The 21,589-nt window shown below is 42.8% G+C and overlaps 1 protein-coding gene across 7 annotated transcripts in view; it reads right to left on the bottom strand.

The window, feature by feature from the left end:
- The window catches only part of LOC118369421 (potassium voltage-gated channel subfamily H member 1-like), a 92,160-nt gene that overhangs the window by 8,652 nt on the left and 61,919 nt on the right, over positions 1 to 21,589 (bottom strand). The gene's annotated exons all lie outside the window — the stretch shown is intronic.

The following is a 21,589-nucleotide window of genomic DNA, read 5'->3' as shown; positions in this document are numbered from 1 at the left end:
ATCCAAGAAGACTTGAGGCTGTAATTGCTGCCGAAGGTGATACAACAAAGTACTGAGTAAAGGGTCTGAATACGTATGTAAATGTGGTATATCTGTTTTTCATTTTTAATAAATTAGCTAAAATGTCTAAAAACCTGTTTTTGCTTTGTCATTATGGGGTATTGTGTGTAGATTGATTAGATAAAAATAAAAAAATAATGCAGATGTTTCAGCCTAGCTCAGTGCTTTCTGTGGTGGTGGGGCAGCCAGTGGAAAATACGGAGTGTAGGGGTTGGTAATGTTCTCTAGTTGCGCCATGATTGACTCAGTGTTCTGTCACTCAAGGGGACACTATGAGTAAAGCTTGAAAATTCAGGCCCTTGGGTGCTGCCATAGACTTACAATAGAAGTGCACATCTTAAAAGGCTCAAGGTCATTGGCAACAGATAAAATTACTTCAAATAATGTTATATCTGCCTTAGCTTTGATTGGACTGATCATGTCAACATCATACTTTCAAAAGGATAGCTGGCAAGCTTGGATTGGACTGATCATGTTAACATCATACTTTCAAAATGATAGCTGGCAAGCTAGATAAGCAGTCGTCATCATGAATCAAGTCAACAATCTACTAGCAAATCATATTCAATCCTTGTCATATGAAGAGAAATGATGGATTATATAACGTATTGGTGCTCATCGGCCATTGGACATAACCATTACACAAGAAGTTAGAAATGGCAAAATCCATGAATGCTGAGGCACGACTGCAGCCTTGGGTTTGAACCCAGGATGTGTGACCAGGAGACCCGTGGGACAGCGCACGATTGACCCAGCGTTGTCTGGGTTAGAGGAGGGTCTGGCCGATCAGGATTTCCTTGTCTCATGGTGCTCTAGCAACTGCTTGTGGTGGGCCGGGCACCTGCAAGCTGACCTCGGTCATCAGCTCGGTGGTGTTTCCTCCAACACATTGGTGCGGCTGGCTTCCAGGTTAAACGAACAGTGTGTCAAGAAGCAGTGCGGCTTGGCTCTCGACCTTCGGTAGGAGAGTTGCAGATAAGAGACAAGATTGTATCTTCTGGCCCATGGCGTTGTATGTGAATGTTTATCCTTTATTTTTTTACCCTCTTTTTCTCCCCAATTCCGTGATATCAAATTGCTAAAGTTTGAATACATTGGCCATGCTGTCAATCCAGCATGACTTCTGCCGCATTCAAAACAACTGGAAACTCAGAACTCGGACATATCAGACTTCAGTGAGTTCAAGACAACTGGGAACTCAAAGAAACTACCTTTGACTGGGAAAATAATTTTCAACGATCATCCAACTCGGAAAGTGGGGAACTCCAGCCTCTTTCTAGAGCCCAAAAGGACCGCCACCGCCCTGTTCAAGTGAGCACAGCACAACAAGGTAAGTCTAAAAATGTCTTGTAAGTTGCTGCATGAATGATGTAATATGCCAGGGAGATAGCAATACTTTCGTGGCCACAGAATACATAAGTGTATGTTGTGTAGTAAGCTGTTAGTAGCCCATGTGTCTCACCCTAATAATTGGGTCCCTTCCCCCCCTCATAACTTAGCATACTGTTCTGACTTGGTGGTGCACATGTAGCCTATAGCCTGTTTTAGAGAAATGTAATCGTTGAATATTGTAAGAGCTTTCATAGTCTGCTTATATGCCGCCTTTATTTATCCTACAGTTCTGACTTGGTGTACAGGGAGAATAATGTAAGAGCGATAACTAAGTCCGTCCTAGCTCGGATTGCCTCTTATCCGCTCATTGTTCCCTTATGCCATAGTTTGTACATCTCAATTGTCAGTGAAACCACATTTGTTTAAGCAAGTCAGCCATGTCAGCTATTTTTTTTTAAAGGCAGTAAATGAGCCTGAATGAACTGTTTTGCTGCCCAAAAAAATGTGCGGCACTTTGCCCCACCAAGATTTACATGCTAAAATCTGCACAATATAAATCCCAAACATTTTCTGCTATTATAATTCCTCTTACCAAGTAATGCGTTAAATATCAGATCTCTCTACAGGGTTCTAAGCCTCCAACCCCCAAGCGAAATGATAGTGTCATGAACATCGAAGTCAGAGATGTGGCTTGGCATCTATTATTCAGTGAGCTGCTGAATTGCCAGCTGGCTGCTTCAGAGAACAAAAGCTTCACGTCAATTGGGTATTTTTTATTTTATGTAAGGAGGCAAGCTTAATTTAGGTTAAGCCAGTGACTCTCATCATAGGGGGGTAATCATGGCAAACACTTTAACTGTAACGGTTGAGGAGGAGTAGTAGGAAGGACGAGGAAAAGTAGTAGGAAGGATCGGAGGACCAATGCGCAGCGTCGTAAGTGTTTATGATATTTATTATAACTCAGAACACTAAAGAACAATACAATAAAGCGACAACGAACTAAACGAAACAGTCCTGTACGGTAAATACACAAAACACAGAACAGAAAATAATCACCCACCACTCAAAGGTGAAACCAGGCTACCTAAGTATGGTTCTCAATCAGGGACAACGATTGACAGCTGCCTCTGATTGAAAACCATACCAGGCCAAACACAGAAATGATAGAAAAAATAACATAGACTGCCCACCCCAACTCACGCCCTGACCATACTAAAACAAAGACAAAACAAAGGAACTAAGGTCATAACGTGACAGTAACTTTAACTCTGTCGCTAGCCCACATATACAGTGCCTTCAGAAAGTATTAAGCTTTCATAAGTTCAGGAGTAAAAATGTCTTCTACAAGTCACATAATAAGGTGCATGGACACTGTGCAACAATAGTATTTAACATGATTTGTGAATGACTACCTCATCTCTTTATCCCCCACATAAAATTATCTGTAAGGTCCCTGAGCCGAGCAGTGATTTTCAAACACAGATGTAACCACCAAGATCAGGGAGATTTTCCAATGCCTCGCAAAGAAGGGCACCTATTGGTAGGTTGGTAGTGGTATTTTTTTCTTTTTTAAGCTGACATTGAATATCCTTTTGAGCATGGTGAAGCTATTTCTTACACTTTGGATGGTGTATCAATACTAGAGGTCGACCGATTATGATTATTTAACGCCGATACCGATTATTGGAGGACCCAAAAAAAAGCCGATACCGAATAAGTTGGCCGATTTATATATATATACAGTATATCACAAAAGTGAGTACACCCCTCACATTTTTGTAAATATTTGAGTATATCTTTTCATGTGACAACACTGAAGAAATTACACTTTGCTACAATGTAAACTAGCTTGTATAACAGTGTAAATTTGCTGTCCCCTCAAAATAACTCAACACACAGCCATTAATATCTAAACCGTTGGCAACAAAAGGGATTACACCAAATTGGGCCCAATTAGCCATTTTCCCTCCCCGGTGTCATGTGACTCATTAGTGTTACAAGGTCTCAGGTGTGAATGGGGAAAAGGTGTGTTAAATTTGGTGTCATCGCTCTCACACTCCCTCATACTGACTGGTCACTGGAAGTTCAACATGGCACCTCAAGGCAAAGAACTCTCTGAGGATCTGATAAAAATAATTGTTGCTCTACATAAAGATGGCCTGGGCTATAAGAAGAAGACCCTGAAACTGAGCTGCAGCACGGTGGCCAAGACCATACAGCGGTTTAACTGGACAGGTTCTACTCAGAACAGGCCTCGCCATGGTCGACCAAAGAAGTTGAGTGCACATGCTCAGCGTCATATCCAGAGGTTGTCTTTGGGAAATAGACGTATGAGTGCTGCCAGCATTGCTGCAGAGGTTGAAGGGGTGGGGGGTCAGCCTGTCAGTGCTCAGACCATATGCCATACACTGCAATCAAATTGGTCTGCATGGCTGTCGTCCCAGAAGGAAGCCTCTTCTAAAGATGATGCACAAGAAAGCCCGCAAACAGTTTGCTGAAGACAAGCAGACTAAGGACATGGATTACTGGAACCATGTCCTGTGGTCTGATGAGACCAAGATAAACTTATTTGGTTCAGATGGTGTCAAGCGTGTGTGGCGGCAACCAGGTGAGGAGTACAAAGACAAGTGTGTTTTGCCTACAGTCAAGCGTGGTGGTGGGAGTGTCATGGTCTGAGGCTGAATGAGTGTTGCCGGCACTGGGGATCTACAGTTCATTGAGGGAACCATGAATGCCAACATGTACTGTGACATACTGAAGCAGAGCATGATCCCCTCCCTTCGGAGACTGGGCCACAGGGCAGTATTCCAACATGATAACGACCACAAACACACCTCCAAGGCGACCATTGCCTTGCTAAAGAAGCTGAGGGTAAAGGTGATGGACTGGCCAAGCCAGACCTTGGCCAGTCCAAGCCAGACCTTGGCCAGGGTTTAGGTCTCCAGACCTAAACCCTATTGAGCATCTGTGGGGCATCCTCAAACGGAAGGTGGAGGAGTGCAAGATCTCTAACATCCACCAGCTCCTTGATGTCGTCAAATGGAGGAGTAGAAGAGGACTCCAGTGGCAACCTGTGAAGCTCTGGTGAACTCCATGCCCAAGAGGGTTAAGGCAGTGCTAGAAAATGATGGTGGCCACACAAAATATTGACACTTTGGGCCCAATTTGGACATTTTCACTTAGGGTGTACTCACTTTTGTTGCCAACGGTTTAGACATTAATGGCTGTGTGTTGAGTTATTTTGAGGGGACAGCAAATTTGCACTGTTATACAAGCTGTACACTCACTACTTTACATTGTAGCAAAGTGTCATTTCTTCAGTGTTGTCACATGAAAAGATATACTCAAATATTTACAAAAATGTGAGGGGTGTACTCACTTTTGTGATATATATATATATATATATATATATATATATAGTAATAATGACAATTACAACAATACTGAATTAACACTTAATTTAATATAATACATAAATAACATTTATTTAGTCTCAAATAAATAATGAAACATGTTCAATTTGGGTTAAATAATTCTTGGCTTGGCTGGTGTAGGCGGCCAGCTGTGTTGTTGAGTTGCTGAGCAACGGAGATGCTGGGCCAAGTTTTGAACTCTGAAAAAGATGTGAGCATTGTCAGAAATTCTACAAAATGTAGCACCTCTTTGGTTCTCTATTGACACGTGAGAACAATAAATTATAAATGTATTAACTGTTGCCCCTACAAGTCTAATGGTCACTTTACAGATGCTGTAGTCTCGTTCTTATCCAATGCCTTGATATTGAGCTAGGTCTAGGCAACAAATTGTATTTTTTTCCTAATGCTAACGACCCTGGAAAATAATTTCTTAGCGGTCACAGTATCATATGTCTTGTTGTGTTAACATTTGTGGCTAACTTTAGCTAGAAAGTTAGCTTAACATAGCTAGCACGTTAGCTTAACATACCTAGCAGGTTAATGTAACATAGCTATACAGGTTAATGTAACATTGTTAGCAGGTTAGCCTTACATGGTTCAGTCTAGGGTTAGCAAACATACTAAGTAGTTGCAAATTGGTATGGTTGTGGTTAACTAAAGTTGCTAATTAGCTATGATGCTAAAGCTGTCCCGACCCGATTCAAGACGCAACCTTTGGTTTGATAGACATGTGCCTTATACCCATCCTCCCCAACCAACCTCCCTACTTTCGTTTCTGTCGAAAGTAACCTGTGGTCTTAAGTAACCAGACCATTTGTAACATATCATACGTATCGGAGGTATCGCTTCCAAAAAAGGGTACTATCATAAATCTAGTCGGAGCGAACAGGCTGCACAGGCATGCACATGTACACACACACACCTGATTTATCTGATACAAATACAGACAACAATACTGGATGTACAGTATGGAAGCAAACATATTGTACTTTACCCAGTGGTGATTTTAGCATGTAAATCTTGGTGGGGGGATTTTTTTTGTGGGATTCATTCCAGCAAAGCCCCTACACAGCACTAAACAATACATTAATTGCACAATAATGGTGACAAACGGTGCCCACAAACTATTTGTGCCTACATAAAGCTGACCCAACAGCAGAGTCCCAACACCTTACCACCGCTACACCTGGCTATCAGCGGAGCCTTGTCTGGAAGAGAAACAGTTCATTCAACCTCATTTACTGCCTTAAAAAACATAGCTGATATGGCTACTGACAATTGAGATGTACAAACTATGGCATAAGGGGACGACAAGCGGATTTGAAATGTACAGCGACAGAATTCAGAACATGAGCCGTTCTTAGAGTGTTCTCCCTGTACACCAAGTCAGAACCATAGAATAAATAGAGGGGACATATAAGAAGACAATGAAAGCTTTTAAAATGTTTGATGATAACATTTCTCAAAAACAATGTAATAGCTACATGTGCACCACCAAGTCAGAACAGTAGGTGAAATTAAGAGGTGAAAATAGACCAAATTATTAGGGTGGGGCACATGGGCTACTGACAGCTTATGGGAACAAGGTACACTTAGTATTACTTTCTTAGCTACATTATACATATCCCCCTGGCATATTACATAATTTATGCAGCAGCATACAATACATTTTTAGACTCACCTTGTTGTGCTGTGCTCACTTGAACAGGAAGGTGGCGCGACAGTCCTTTGTGGGCAAATTTTTTCATCAAACTTTGTCAAATTCTGCCATTCTCTGGATTTATGGTGCTTTCAAGACAACTGTGAACTCCCCCCAAAAAGTTCAATCATGGTGATGTCAGTGATCTTTAGGTCATTGTTCTAGAAAGAGGCCTGAGTTCCAGATTTACAATTTTGAGTTGTATCAAATAGAGGTCGACTGATTAATTAGGGCCGATTTCAAGTTCATAACAATCGGTAATCTGCCTTTTTGGATACCGATTATGGCCGATTACATTGCAATCCACGAGGAAACTGTGTGGCAGGCTGACCACCTGTTGCGCGAGTGCAGCGTCAAAAGGACCTTGTGGCTGCAAGGAGCCAAGGTAAGTTACTAGCTAGCATTAAACGTATCTTACAAAAAATATTCAATCATCACATAATCACTCGTTAACTACACATGGTTGATGATATTACTAGGTTACCTAGCTTGTCCTGCGTTGCATATAATCAATGCGGTGCCTGTTAATTTATCATCGAATTACAGCCTACTTCAACAGCCAAACGGGTGATGATTTAACAAAAGCGCAATTGCAAAAAAAGCACAATCATTTCACAAATGTACCTAACCATAAACATCAATGCCTTTCTTAAAATCAACACACAGAAGTATATTTTTTAAACCTGCAGATTTAGGTCAAATAAATGCATGTTAGCAGGTAATATTAACTAGAGAAATTGTGTCACTTCTCTTGCGTTCAGTGCAAGCAGAGTCATGGTATATGCAACCGTTTGGGCCGCCTGGCTCGTTGAGAACTGTGTTTCTTCCTAACAAAGACCGTAATTAATTTGCCAGAATTTTACATAATTATGACATAACATTGAAGTTTGTGCAATGTAACAGCAATATTTAGACTTAGGGTTGCCACCCGTTCGATAAAATATGGAACGTTTAGGTATTTCACTGAAAGAATAAACGTTTTGTTTTCGAAATCATCGTTTCCGGATTTGACCATATTAATGACCAAATACTCGTATTTCTGCGTGTTTATTATAATTAAGTCTATGATTTGATATTTGATAGAGCAGTCTGACTGCGCGGTGGTAGGCAGCAGCAGGCTCGTAAGCAGACCCTTAATCTTAAGACTTGGGACCACACAGCCACTCCACTGAATAGCAGGCTAATGATTGCTTTGCAATGCTTGCAGTTAGCCACTGATTCTTTCCAAACCACTCATTGTTGAATTTGTGATTTCCAACTTGTTGTGGAATGGGTATGTCCATTGGCCGATGAGTAACGATATGTAATAATAATAATAATAATAATAAATGCAATTTATCAGACGCTTTTATCCAAAGCGACTTACAGTCATGTGTGCATACATTCTACGTATGGGTGGTCCCGGGATCGAACCCACTACCCTGGCGTTACAAGCGCCATGCTCTACCAACTGAGCTATAATGTCTCTTCATTATTTCTCTTCATATGGGGATTAAAAAGGATTTGCCAGTTGATTGTCGACTTGATTCATGATGATCACCGCTAGCTAAGATTTTCCAAGCTCTACCCTTAGACTTGGTGGTCACGTAGTGTCCTCATGAGTGGCAGAACACTGAGCCAATCATTGCGCAACGCTCTGTATTTTCTGCTGGCTTGCCCCACCACCACAGAAAGCACTGAGCTAGACTGAAACACCTGCATTTTGGAGCTGCCTTACTCAAGAAAACAAAAAAGACACCGTGTTTCTAAATTTTTATTTTATTTAACTAGGCAAGTCAGTTAAGAACAAATTCTTATTTACAATGATGGCCTACACCGGATGACGCTGGGCCAATTGTGCACCGCCCTATGGGACTCCTAATCACGGCCGGTTGTGATACAGCCTGGATTCGAACAAGGGTGTCTGTAGTGACACCCTGGGATGCAGTGCCTTAGACTGCTGCGCCACTCGGGAGCGTATGCGGTTTTATTAACTCAATTATATATATTTTTACATTGTTTACAAACTGATATGTGATGTATTAATGCCAACATAACATGAAAAACAGGCGAGCCCCATTTGTTGCTAAAAATGTGGGGCTCGGCCCCACCTGCCCTGAATGATGGGTCGCCACTGACTGTGCCATAGTTATCTAACTCTCTTCGTTGTTGCTGTCTGCTTTGTTTGCTTTAATATTCCATATCACCTCAAGGGAGGAACCAATGCCTTGCTGTGTGCAGAGCAGTCAAGACATGTCTTGCTTTGTGCAGAGCAGTCAAGACCAATGTTGTGTACAAAGAAAAATTGTGGCCTGAGGTATTGAGGTGTTAGTGTTGCACTTTTCTCTTTAGATAAAAGACAGAGACCGGGTACACAGACATGGTAACACACACACATGCACGGACAGTGTTGGTGTGCGTATTTGTGCTTGTGTATTTTGGGACAGACATGTGCTCAGTCAGTAAGGAACTCCCATGGCGCGGTCTGAAAGTTCATAACTCGCCTATGGCTCAAGCCTTACTTTCTCATGGGGACGCTATGCTAACATAGCCTTCTGCCTCATGAACCACTCAAGCTAACGCAGAGCAAATCCAGTCTGCATAAGACAAAACAACAGCCATGGTCATTTAATATATATATATATATAAATGCTCCCCAACTTTTTATTAAAAGTGCTTTATCTGTTAGCTTATCATTGCTATTTATAATTCACTTTCACAATTTGAAACTGAAAGACAGTCTTTTCAGAGTAATACTGCACCCAAACCCAAGTCATTTGAAGGTGTAGCAGAAGACCCCTAAAGGCAAAGCAAGCAGTGTCATTTTGATTCTCTTTCGATAGATCAATGGGCATGGACGACTCACCACTTTATTGTATCCATGGCGATGCCAACAGGGTGTTACTTCTTCTAAGACTTGCCATCAGCATCTGGGTCCACTCAGCCATAACAAAACACAAAGTAGGTTGATGCTGTAGTGTATTCATGTCGTCTTCAGAGGCTCATTAGACGTATGATATGCATTGATGTGTGACACTAATGTATCCGTCTTTTCTCTGAATGCTGTTACAACGCAAAGGAAGATACAAATGAAAAAACTGTACCAGATAAGAGTTTAAACTTATAACATACCAATCTGTTTGAATTAAATCAAATGAGACATACAATATATTATATATATTTTGTATTCAAGTGTGATCCCAACGTTGGCGTCTCTTTCTCTCTTCTACTCCCTCGTTTGGCCTAACAGAGTAGTAGATTCTGTCTCTCTCCCTCTCCCTCTCTTTCTCTCTTCTACTCCTTCGTTTGGCCTAACAGAGGAGTAGATTCTGTCTCTCTCCCTCTCCCTCTCTTTCTCTCTTCTACTCCTTCGTTTGGCCTAACAGAGCCATAGAAGTAGATTCTGTCTCTCTCCCTCTCCCTGTGTGCAGTATATTGTTTGGTTTATTCTTTAGCATGGCCTTTGGCTCTCTACCACCCATGCTGACAGCAGTATAGAGAGAGCAGTGTGCTCCCTACCCAGACCAGAGTACTCATCAACCACCACTTCCACCCCCCACCCATATTTCACCAACTGGCAAACACCATCTGAAGCCCTGTGGGAGCACACACACACACACACACACACACACACACACACACACACACACACACACACACACACACACACACACACACACACACACACACACACACACACACACACACACACACACACACACACACACACACACACACACACACACACACACACACACACACACACACACACAGCCCATCTCAACTCAATCTAACACCCCTGCCCTTTTATCTCCCTCATACCATCCAACCTGACATCTGAATGACCACTCCCTCACCAGAAACCCTCATACCATCCACCCTGACATTGAAATGACCACTCCCCTCACCAGAAACCCTCATACCATCCACCCTGACAGCGAAATTACCACTCCCCTCACCAGAAACCCACCCGCTCCATATGCTACACTCTTAAGAGGTTCCATCTAGAACCTAAAAGGGTTACAAGGCTGTCCACATAGGAGAACCCTTTAAAGAACCCTTTTTGGTTCCAAGTAGAACCCTTTCCACATGGAACCCAAAAAGGATTCTACCTGGAACTAAAAAGGGTTCTCCAGTGAGGACAGCCGAAGAACCGAAGAAGAGTATAGCACTCCAAGCCCGCGTTGAAGATGCTGAGTGTTCCTGCCTGGACCAGCATGGGATTAGCGCTAGCATTAGAATGAGGGCAGGGGAAGGCAGTGGCAGAGTGTGTGCCTTTGCGATCGACTGCACAACTGATCCTCTCAAATGTCCTCTGTCTCTTACACAGCCGGCGTCCCAAATGGTACCATATTCCCTATAGCTCTATGGGCCCTGGTCAAAAGTAGTGCACTATATTGGGAATAGCGTGCCATTTAGGAGTCCACTCGCACAGAAGTCAAAACTCTGCTTCTGTGATATTTCACACCAACACTTCGTCATTAAGCTGTCTTTATAGTGACATGTTGTCCACGTCATTTAAAATGTGGTCCTTTGATTTCCCCAAAGGCAGAACAGAAAATAAATCTGCCATTCACAACAGCAGAAGTCCAAACTATGGTTAAATAAGAGGAGGAACCCAGCGAGCAAAGCGGGTTGAATGACATCAATCCACATCAAGGAGAGACGAGTGTTCGACTTGCTTTTTTAATTTGAATTGGTGTCATTACAACCAGTTACTATACCCTGATGAAGATAGATTGGCTGCCTAAACGATCTGAGCTCATGGAGTGTGCGGCCCTCCTTTCATTTTTAAATCTGGTTGAATGTCATTGCAACCCATTTATAGGTTGAAATCGGGTTGTAATGATGTTGATGCAACCAGTTTTGCCCACTGGGGAAGATGGCTAGGTGACAATACTGCAACCGTAAATTTCATCGACCACCCTAATCGTGGAAGGGTGTACTTTTCATTACTATGATTAATTTGTTTTCACTATAACTGTGACAATGGACCAAGATCCATGTTCACATACTGCCATCCTTTTTAGTCCCCTCAGAATTGAGCATTCGGTTCCCTTTGCCCCAAACACTGCTGCTGATTGTAAATTGCTTCCTGCATTGAACCGTTATTGAAGCCCTCCTCCTCCTCCATAGCCTGCCACACACACACACACACACACACACACACACACACACACACACACACACACACACACACACACACACACACACACACACACACACACACACACACACACACACACACACACACACACACACACACACACACACACACACACACACAGGATTATCTGCCACCCTGGTAGTTTACCTCATGTGGAGCCTCACACTCCTGTTCAATCACACAGCTCCTTCCCAACTCTCTATAATTCAATACATTTCTCAGAATATTAAATACACTGCATCGGAAAGTATTCAGACCCCTTCCCCTTCCCCTTTTGTTAACGCTCATCAATCTACACACAATACCCCATAATGATAAAGCAAAAACACGGTTTTAGTCATTTTTGCAAATGTATTAAAAAAACAACAACAGAAATACCGTATTTACATTATATTCAGACCCTTTGCTATGAGACTCGACATTAAGCTCAGGTGCATCCTGTTTCCATTGATCATCCTTGAGATGTTTCTACAACTTTATTGGAGTCCACCTGTGGTAAATTCAATTCATTGGACATGATTTGGAAAGATACACACCTGTCTATGTAAGGTCCCACAGTTGACAGTGCATGTCAGAGAAAAAACCAAACCATGAGATCGAAGGAATTGTACGTAGAGCTTAGAGACAGGATTGTGTCGAGGCACAGATCTGAGGAAGGGTACCAAAACATTTCTGCAGCATTGAAGGTCCCCAAGAACAATTTGCCTCCACCGTTCTGAAACGGAAGAAGTTTGGGACCACCAAGACTCTTCCTAGAGCTGGCCGCCCGTCCAAACAGCAATCGGGGGAAAATGGCCTTGGTCAGGGAGGTGACCAAGAACCCCATGGTCACTCTGACAGAGCTCCAGAGTTCCTCTGTGGAGATGGGAGAACCTTCCAGAAGGACAACAATCTCTGCAGCACTCCACCAATCAGGCCAATATGGTGGAGTGGCCAGGCAGAAGCCACTCTTCTGTAAAAGGCACATGACAGCCCACTTGGGGTTTGCCAAAAGGTACCTAAAGACTCTCAGAACATGAGAAACAAGATTCTCTGGTCTGATGAAACCAAGATTGAACTCTATAGGTTGAATGCCAAGCGTTCTGGCGGAAACCTGGTACCATCCATACGGTGAAGCATGGTGGTGGCAGCATCATGCTGTGGGGATGTTTTTCAGCGGCAGGGACTGGGAGACTAGTGAGGATCGAGAGGAAGATGAACGGAGCAAAGTACAGAGAGATCCTTGATGAAGTCCTGAGTGCTTTGGAGCAGGTTTTCAGACTGTGGCGAAGGTTCACCTTCCAACAGGACAACGACCATAAGCACACAGCAAAGACAACGCCGGGGTGGCTTTGGGACAAGTCTCTGAATGTCCTTGAGTGGCCCAGCTAGAGCCTGGACTTGAACCCGATCGAACATCTCTGAAGAGACCTGAAAATAGCTGTGCAGTATGCTCCCAATCCAACCTGACAGATCTTGAGAAGATCTGCAGAGAAGAATGTGAGAAACTCCCAAAATACAGGTGTGCCAAGCTTGTGGCATCATACACAAGAAGACTTGAGGGTGTAATCGCTGGCAAAGGTGTTTCGTCAATGTACTGAGTAAAGGGTCTGAATACTTTTTTAAAAATTGAGTTTTTATGGGCTATTTATGAATATCTGCATCTTTCTCTCCATTAAATAAGTCCTTAACTATGGGTCAGAGAAAGGTGCTGTATAAGCTAAAACTCTCTTAAATTCTCTCTCTCTCAGAAAGATTCAAAATAAAGAATTTTACAATGAATAAGTGGTAACTGATGTAATATAACGTATTTATAATATTATGTGGAAATGCAAAATGCTCTCACACAACTGTAATGTACTTTGTTATATTATGTAAAATGCTAAATATTATCTCTCTGATTGTTGAAGTGTGGTTTATTTGTCAGCTTTGTCTTGGTTCTATCACAATGATTACATCAGCCCCCATCCGGCAAATCTGAGGCGCGTTCAGCAGGATGCAACATTTTGGAACGATTTTGGAATGTTCAGATAGAAATATGCTATGTCGAGCAAATATGCCTCAGTTCCATTGGTGGCATTTCAATTCGTGGGCGCAGGTTATAATATGGCTGTAATCGTTTTAATAAAAACATTTTTTTTTTAAATAAACACTTTAGTTTAGTCAATATTTCTTGAACTGCATTGTTGGTTAAGGGCTTGTAAAGTATTTCACGGTAAGGTCTACACCTGTTGTATTAGGCGCATGTGACAAATACAATTTGATTTGAAATTTCCTGAAATGTCCTGAAACATTGTAAATAAAATCAAGCACCCATAATACAGGAAATGTGTGTGCATACCAGCGTTACCGTCTTCCAATACATTTTCCCATATAACAACAGTTATTTCTCATAATTAGTAACATATCTCTGAGGAATTGGATGCTGCTGCTGGTTGTCTCTCCAATCAATGACACAACAGGTTGGTGATGAATAGCCCTTATGCCAGAGGACAACGCTGAGCGTTCAACATATGCTCATCATTGCTCATACAGGTCACGCACACACCCATAACCATATGATATAATGACAGATTATTCATCATCATCCACTTTGATTAAAATGAATCACGCTTCTCGGATTTAATGGTAGTCCCACAAACCTGGGTTGCATAAAATACACTGGTGTGGCTTATGCAACTGTAATTGTCACAACTAACATCTTTCAATGGTAATGGTATTTTCCATTATACTGCACAGCCCTGGAAAAAAACATGAATCCTTTGCTGACCCTTGCCACATTCGAATGTAGCTGAGAAATCTAAGGTGATCAGTACAGTGCCTTGCAAAAATATTCATCCCTCTTGGTGTTTTTCCTATTTTGTTGCATTACAACCTGTAATTTAAATGGATTTTTATTTGGATTTCATGTAATGGACAAACACAAAATAGTCCAAATTGGTGAAGTTTTAAAAAATGTTGTATTCAACCCCTTGTCTATGAAGCCCCTAAATAAGATCTGGTGCAACCAATTACCTTCAGAAGTCACATAATTAGTTAAATAAAGTCCACCTGTGTGCAATCTAAGTGTCACATGATCTCAGTATATATTCACACATCTGTTTTGAAAGGCCACAGAGTTTGCAACACCACCAAGCAAGGGGCACCACCAAGCAAGTGGAACTATGAAGACCAAGGAGCTCTCCAAACAGGTCAGGGACAAAGAAAAAAATATCAGAAACTTCGAACATCCCACGGAGCACCATTAAATACATTATTAAAAAATTGAAAGAATATGGCATCACAACAAACCTGCCAAAAGAGGGCCGCACACTAAAACTCATGGGCCAGGCAAGGAGGGCATTAATCAGAGAGGCAACAAAGAGACCAAAGATAACCCTGAGTATCTGTCCATAGGACCACTGTAAGCCGTACACTCCATAGAGCTGGGCTTTACGGAATAGTGGCCAGAAAAAAGCCATTGCTTAACGAAAAAAATAAGCAAACACGTTTGGCAAAAGGTATGTGGGAGACTTCCCAAACATATGGAAGAAGGTACTCTGGTCAGAGCTTTTTGGCCATCAACGAAAACTATGCCTGGCGCAAACCCAACACCTCTCATCACCACGAGAACATCATCCCCACAGTGAAGCAGCATCATGCTATGGGGATGTTTTTCAACGACAGGGACTGGGAAACTGGTCAGATTTGAATGAATGATGGATGCCGCTAAATACAGGGAATCCCTAATCAGAAACCTATTTCAGTCTTCCAGAGATTTGAGACTGGGACGGAGGTCAGCTTCCAGCAGGACAATGACTCTGGGCATACTGCTAAAGCAACACTTGAGTGGTTTAAGGGGAAACCTTTACATGTCTTGGAATGGTCTAGTCAAAGCCCAGACCTCAATACAGTTGAGAATCTGTGGTATGACTTAAATATTCCTGTACACCAGCGGAACCCATCCAACTTGAAGGAGCTGGAGCAGTTTTGCCTTGAAGAATGGTAAAAAATCCCAGTGGCTAGATGTGCCAAGCTTATAGAGACATACCCCAAGAGACTTGCAGCTGTAATTGCTGCAAAGGATGGCTCTACAAAGTATAGTTATGCACGTTCAAGTTCTGTTTTTTTGGTCTTATTGTCACGCCCTGGCCTTAGTATTCTGTGTTTTTCGTTATTATTTTGGTTAGGCCAGGGTGTAACATGGGGATTTATGTGGTTTGTTTTGTCTGTGGTTGTTTGTAGTATGGGATTGTGGTTAGAGTAGTACTCTAGGTAAGTCTATGGTTGCCTAGAGTGGTTCTCAATCAGAGGCAGGTGTTTATCGTTGTCTCTGATTGGGAACCATATTTAGGCAGCCATATACTTTAGGTCTCTTGTGGGTGATTGTTCCTGTCTCTGTGTTTGTTTGCACCAGATAGGCTGTTTAGGTTTATTCACGGTTATTGTTTTTGTATACTGTTCATGTTTTCATCTTTATTAAAGATGTATACAAGTAACCAAGCTGCATTTTGGTCCGCCACTCCTTCAACTCAAGAAAACCGTTTCAGAATCACCCACCACAACAGGACCAAGCGGCGTGGTGACAGGCAGCGGCAGCAGGAGCAGCGAAAGGAGGAATGGACATGGGAAGACGTTTTGGACGGCAAGGGTTGTTACACTTCGGAGGAAATACTGTCTGGAAGAGAACGCCTCCCATGGGAACAGGTGGAGGCACTTAGGAGAGCAGAGGCAGCCGGAGAGAGGAGCCGGCGATACGAGGGAACACGGTTGGCAAGGAAGCCCGAGAGTCATCCCCAAAAATGTATTGGGGGAGGCACACAGGGAGTATGGCGACGCCAGGTAGGAGACCTGCGCCAACTTCCTGTGCTTACCGGGGGGCTAGAGAGACCGGGCAGGCACCGTGTTATGCTGTGGAGCGCACAGTGTCTCCAGTGCGGGTGCATAGCCCGGTGCGGTACTACATACCAGCTCCTCGTATCGGCCGGGCTAGAGTAAGCATCGAGCCAAGTGTCATGAAGCCGGCTTTACGCATCTGGTCTCCAGTGCGTCTCCTTGGGCTGGCTTACATGGCACCAGCCTTGCGCACGGTGTCCCCGGTTCGCCTGCATAGCCCAGTGCAGGCTATTCCACCTCGCCGCACTGGCAGGGCGACCGGGAGCATTCAACCAGGTAAGGTTGGGCAGGCTCGGTGCTCAAGAGCTCCAGTGCGCCTGCACGGTCCGGTCTATTCAGTACCACCTCCACGCACCAGCCCTCCGGTGGCAGCTCCCCGCACCAGGCTTCCTGTGCGTGTCCTCGGCCCAGTACCACCAGTGCCAGCACCACGCACCAGGCCTATAGTGCGCTTCGCCTGTCCGGCGCTGCCAGAGCTCCCGCCCCTAGGTCTCTTGTGGGTGATTGTTCCTGTCTCTGTGTTTGTTTGCACCAGATAGGCTGTTTAGGTTTTTTCACGTTTATTGTTTTTGTATACTGGTCGTGTTTTCATCTTTATTAAAGATGTATACAAGTAACCACGCTGCATTTCGGTCCGCCTCTCCTTCAACTCAAGGAAACCATTACACTAATTTCTTGTTTGTTTCATGAAAAAAAAATATTTTGCATCTTCAAAGTGGTAGGCATGTTGTGTAAATCAAATGATACAACCCCCCCAAAAAATATATTTAAATTACAGGTTGTAAGGCAACAAAATAGGAAAAATGCCAAGGGGGTGAATACTCTCGTAAGCCACTGTATTATTACCATATAACGTTTTCCTACTCTCATAAAGTCAGACATTCTACTCTACTAAAGTAATATCCCATGAAGATACATATTACTAGATTATTGTAATATTATTATATATTAAACATTTGTTTTAATGATGTGTGATATCCTCTCTCATTACTCTGTCCTCTAACTCCCATTACCCAGCATGCACCATTCTGTAAATGCTCTTCTGTCCCTCCCGCGCCCATGGACAGGAAATGGTCTGGTAGAAGACATGTTTCTGATACGTCTGTACAACCCTAGCTCCTAGGTGAGATTGATGTTGTTAGGAAGGAGGAGGTCTGTCTCAATAAATCACCCGAGTTTAGTTAAGGTCTATAAATCTGCCCGGAGACCAGCCATTAAACACACTGCTGCAGATGGTGGGAGACAGAGACTGTCACTACAACTCAGAATCAACATGTTCTAGCCACTCAAATCCTTCCCCTTCACTCCCATCTACAGCAAGTCTCCATTCCAGTCTTCCCCTTGTTCTCCCAATTCTCTTCCTCTATAGCACTTTGCCACTCTTTAAAAAGGCCCACTACTTAATTCTGAGGAAACAATAAAACAGCAGCCCACCACTTGGTTTCTCATACAGCAACTCTTCTATCCATTCGTCTTCCCTATTTCCCTTCTCTAATGCTCTATCCTCCCTCTTCCTTTCTGTAGCTTCTTATCTGCCATCCTTTCATTTCCTTGGGATCATGTCTAAAGTCTCAATCCACATAGTGGTGTTTCATATGGATGAGAGGACATTTTGCTGACAAATGGCGGGCTTTTGTAAGCTCATTACACAGCCCTCATAGGAAAAGCTCTGTTAACAGCAGAGGGAGTAAACTTTGTTTTACAGGTCACAGAGGCGGCAACCTTTGTTTTACAGATTTCCTTGGTAGGGTAAGGTCCTTTGAAGGGTAAAGTGGTCGCTCTTGGGATGTTTAGTGAGCAGAAAGGACGAGATCAGCAGAGATCAGGGCATAGGCTCAGCAGAGTTTGGTGCTGATGAGGCAGGAATGGACAGACGAGTGAGGAGGAGGGGATGAGGAGGAGGAAGGGTGAGGCCAAGTCTGGGTCTGAGGGGTAAGTTCAGCCTGCCAGGGTTCATCGGTACTGTAGCATTTACTGTGGACAGACACAACCCAATGCACCAAATCTTCCTAGTAAGTCTCAATAGCACAATACTGTTCATAGATTGAGATAGAAATACTAAATAGTTCTCTATGGATACAACTGGCCAACTAAGTGCAGTCAGTCTGTTCTTTCTTTCTTTTTAGATCTGACTGATTTATAGTCCATGTTATCAATTGTCTGTAGTGGCTGGCTTTTGAATTTATACTAAGGCTATTGAATTAGCAGCAATGAGCAGCACCAGGAAACCAAACTAAAGCTACATGCCTTAATGGTCCACTCTTCAATTCTCCAAGCATTCGGCTGCTGCGAATTTCCCGTTTACTGCTTTGTGTTGAAGCAGATCACATACATTCTAAAAAGTCTACTATACTCAATATATTGAAACAACAATTTGCATCCAGGATAATAAGTCAGCACGCAAATACACACAGGAGAGGGAGCACTATATATTTATTTAACTAGGCAAGTCAGTTAAGATCAAATTCTTATTTACAATGACAGCCTAGAAACAGTGGGTTAACTGCCTTGTTCAGGGGCAGAACGACAGATTTTTACCTCGTCAGCTCAGGGATTCGATCTCGTAACCTTTCAGTTTCTGGCCCAACACTCTAACCACTAGGCTACCTGCCGCCCCAAAATACCATATGAATGACATCAGTAAGCAGAGGGAAGTCCCCTGATGCTTCACTCAGTGCTACGGTAAGCGCTAGCTGTGTGGAGGAAGTCTCAGGTAAGCTAATACATTCTGGAACCAAAACGTTCCATGGTCATCAAAGTATTGGATTTCACCAAAGCAGATGAGGTAAGCTCTAGAGACCTTGAGTTTTACAATCTCAGCTAATCCCTAAAACAAACGTGGCCCATGCACCACTTTCCCCCAATGGGGTTTGGCATCTCAGGGGCCAATAGGTTGATATTAATGAACGTCACAATAGGCCACTATGGCGTAAACTGGTCATGGCAGCTTCAGACGGAACATGGATCTATGTTGTCAATGGATTTAAAACTGAGTGGTGTTTGGAGATTTTGTTAGGTATGTTAGTAATGGATTTAGCTCAACTGGCGCAGGATGGGGCATCACAGTCAGTGGTGCTGCATTATGTGACCAATCAAAAGGACATTCCACTCAATCTGCTCACCGATTGGCTCCTGAGAGCGAACCGGGTGAAGCGTGCCAAGTAACCTTTTCTAACCTCTGTTACATTGCTATGTAATCACTCACCCTTTACACCACACACACACACACACGCACACACACACACACACACACACACACACACACACACACACACACACACACACACACACACACACACACACACACACACACACACACACACACACACACACACACACACACACACAAACACACACACACACACACACCCCAAATGCCTGTAAATCTACCTTGGAAGACATGGTAGCGATCATAATAACTAGTAAACAAGAGACAGATGATCAACAGATCTGTCAGATAACATCATGGACCCCGTCAAGTCAATACCAATCCACATTACAGCGCCACTCTAGGGACCTAATTGACCTGTAAGGGCATTACTTTTGACATAGATTCATTTGTGGAATTCTCAGGGGGCCACGTTACAGGGGTAGAGCCCCCATTGGTGTCTCCTCTGGATCTGTGTCCTGTTACAGAGAGTTATAGCTATGGAGTGCAAGAACAGATTGATTATCTCCTATCCCACCTGAGCCCTCGGAGAGGCCGGATGGTCGCAAATGGACACCGTAAATCAGTGAAGGCTGCTGAGGGGAGGATGGCTCATAATAATGGCTGGAACAGAGCAAATGGAATGGCATCAAAAGACGTGGTTTCCATGCCATTATTATGAGCCGTCCTCCTCTCAGCAGCCTCCACTGCCATAGATAGCTGCAGCATCCCATTGTCTGTGTATGGTTGTCTTATCTGCATTGACTCACATGCGGAGGTCATTTACAGCAGAATCAAGGCTTATGCGCGGTCGCACAGATGCACAAATGTACACACACATCCACACGCATGCACTCTATCACTGACACACAAACACTGTAATCTCAGCATGGTTTTACACTGATAGTGCAGAACTAGCCAGCTGAAGTACGTGTTGTTGACTGATGTGGTGTGGCAGTAGATGAAATGGGATGAGTTTCCCCTACACAATGTCAAGTGCTTTGAGCATATTGTGAAATAACTATATTTATCATAACTATTGTTATTAATACTTAAGTCTGTGTACTGCCTTCCCCATGAGTGAGTTTACATGAACTCGCTCAAAGCCTTTATTTTAAAAAATCCCATATCCTGTGATTTCAGTACATTATATGTATTCTAAAATATATGTAGCTACAACACCTGCTTGCAATTCAGTATTGTGTGTTTGCATTGCGACTGTAGCTTACAAACATGTCCTTAATTAAATTAAACACCTTGCATGTTTGGTTGTAGCTGGGTCATTCATGAATTGCAGTGGTATTTGGGCATGGCATTTTGGAAAACACTTTTCAAAATGTTTTGTTTATTTAAATGTATTCTAAATCAACTAATATGGCAGCTTAATAATTGTTTATATGTTTTACCATTATGATTACATTGTGCCACCAGTAGGAGTTGTAACACCAATGACGTTAACAGCAATGACACATTTGAGGTAATTGAGGATTTTCTTAAACGATAGCTACATATGTTCAAATCTAAGGTTATTAACCCGTATATTATTTACTGATGAAGTGATATGATTCCAAATTTTACTCAACATGCAATCTTCCTTCATTTAAATTGAATAACACCAACTACACCTTTTGTCTGACTGACTCTTCCATAATATTTTTTGTTAACCTTTCTTTAGGCAGGGAGAGTCCCATTGAGACCAATGTTTCTTTTTCGAGGGAGCACTGCATTCAGACCCCCCCAAAATTACACAGAATTACATTACAAGGAGCAGAAGAAAAATAATAACAATTAAAAAAATATTTTAAAAACACAAATCATTTTTTTTAAAACACACTCCTCAATGAAGAGATCCTCCAACAATCTGAATTGCCTGAAAGGCACCAATGCGTTCCAATTGTAGGGTATTCTGTAGATTGTTCCATCAATCAATATAT

The sequence above is a fragment of the Oncorhynchus keta genome, chromosome 36 (genome assembly GCF_023373465.1).
Source record: "Oncorhynchus keta strain PuntledgeMale-10-30-2019 chromosome 36, Oket_V2, whole genome shotgun sequence".
Lineage (NCBI taxonomy): Eukaryota > Metazoa > Chordata > Actinopteri > Salmoniformes > Salmonidae > Oncorhynchus > Oncorhynchus keta.
Note: the sequence above shows the minus strand (reverse complement) of the source record. Positions and strands in the feature narration are given on the sequence as shown.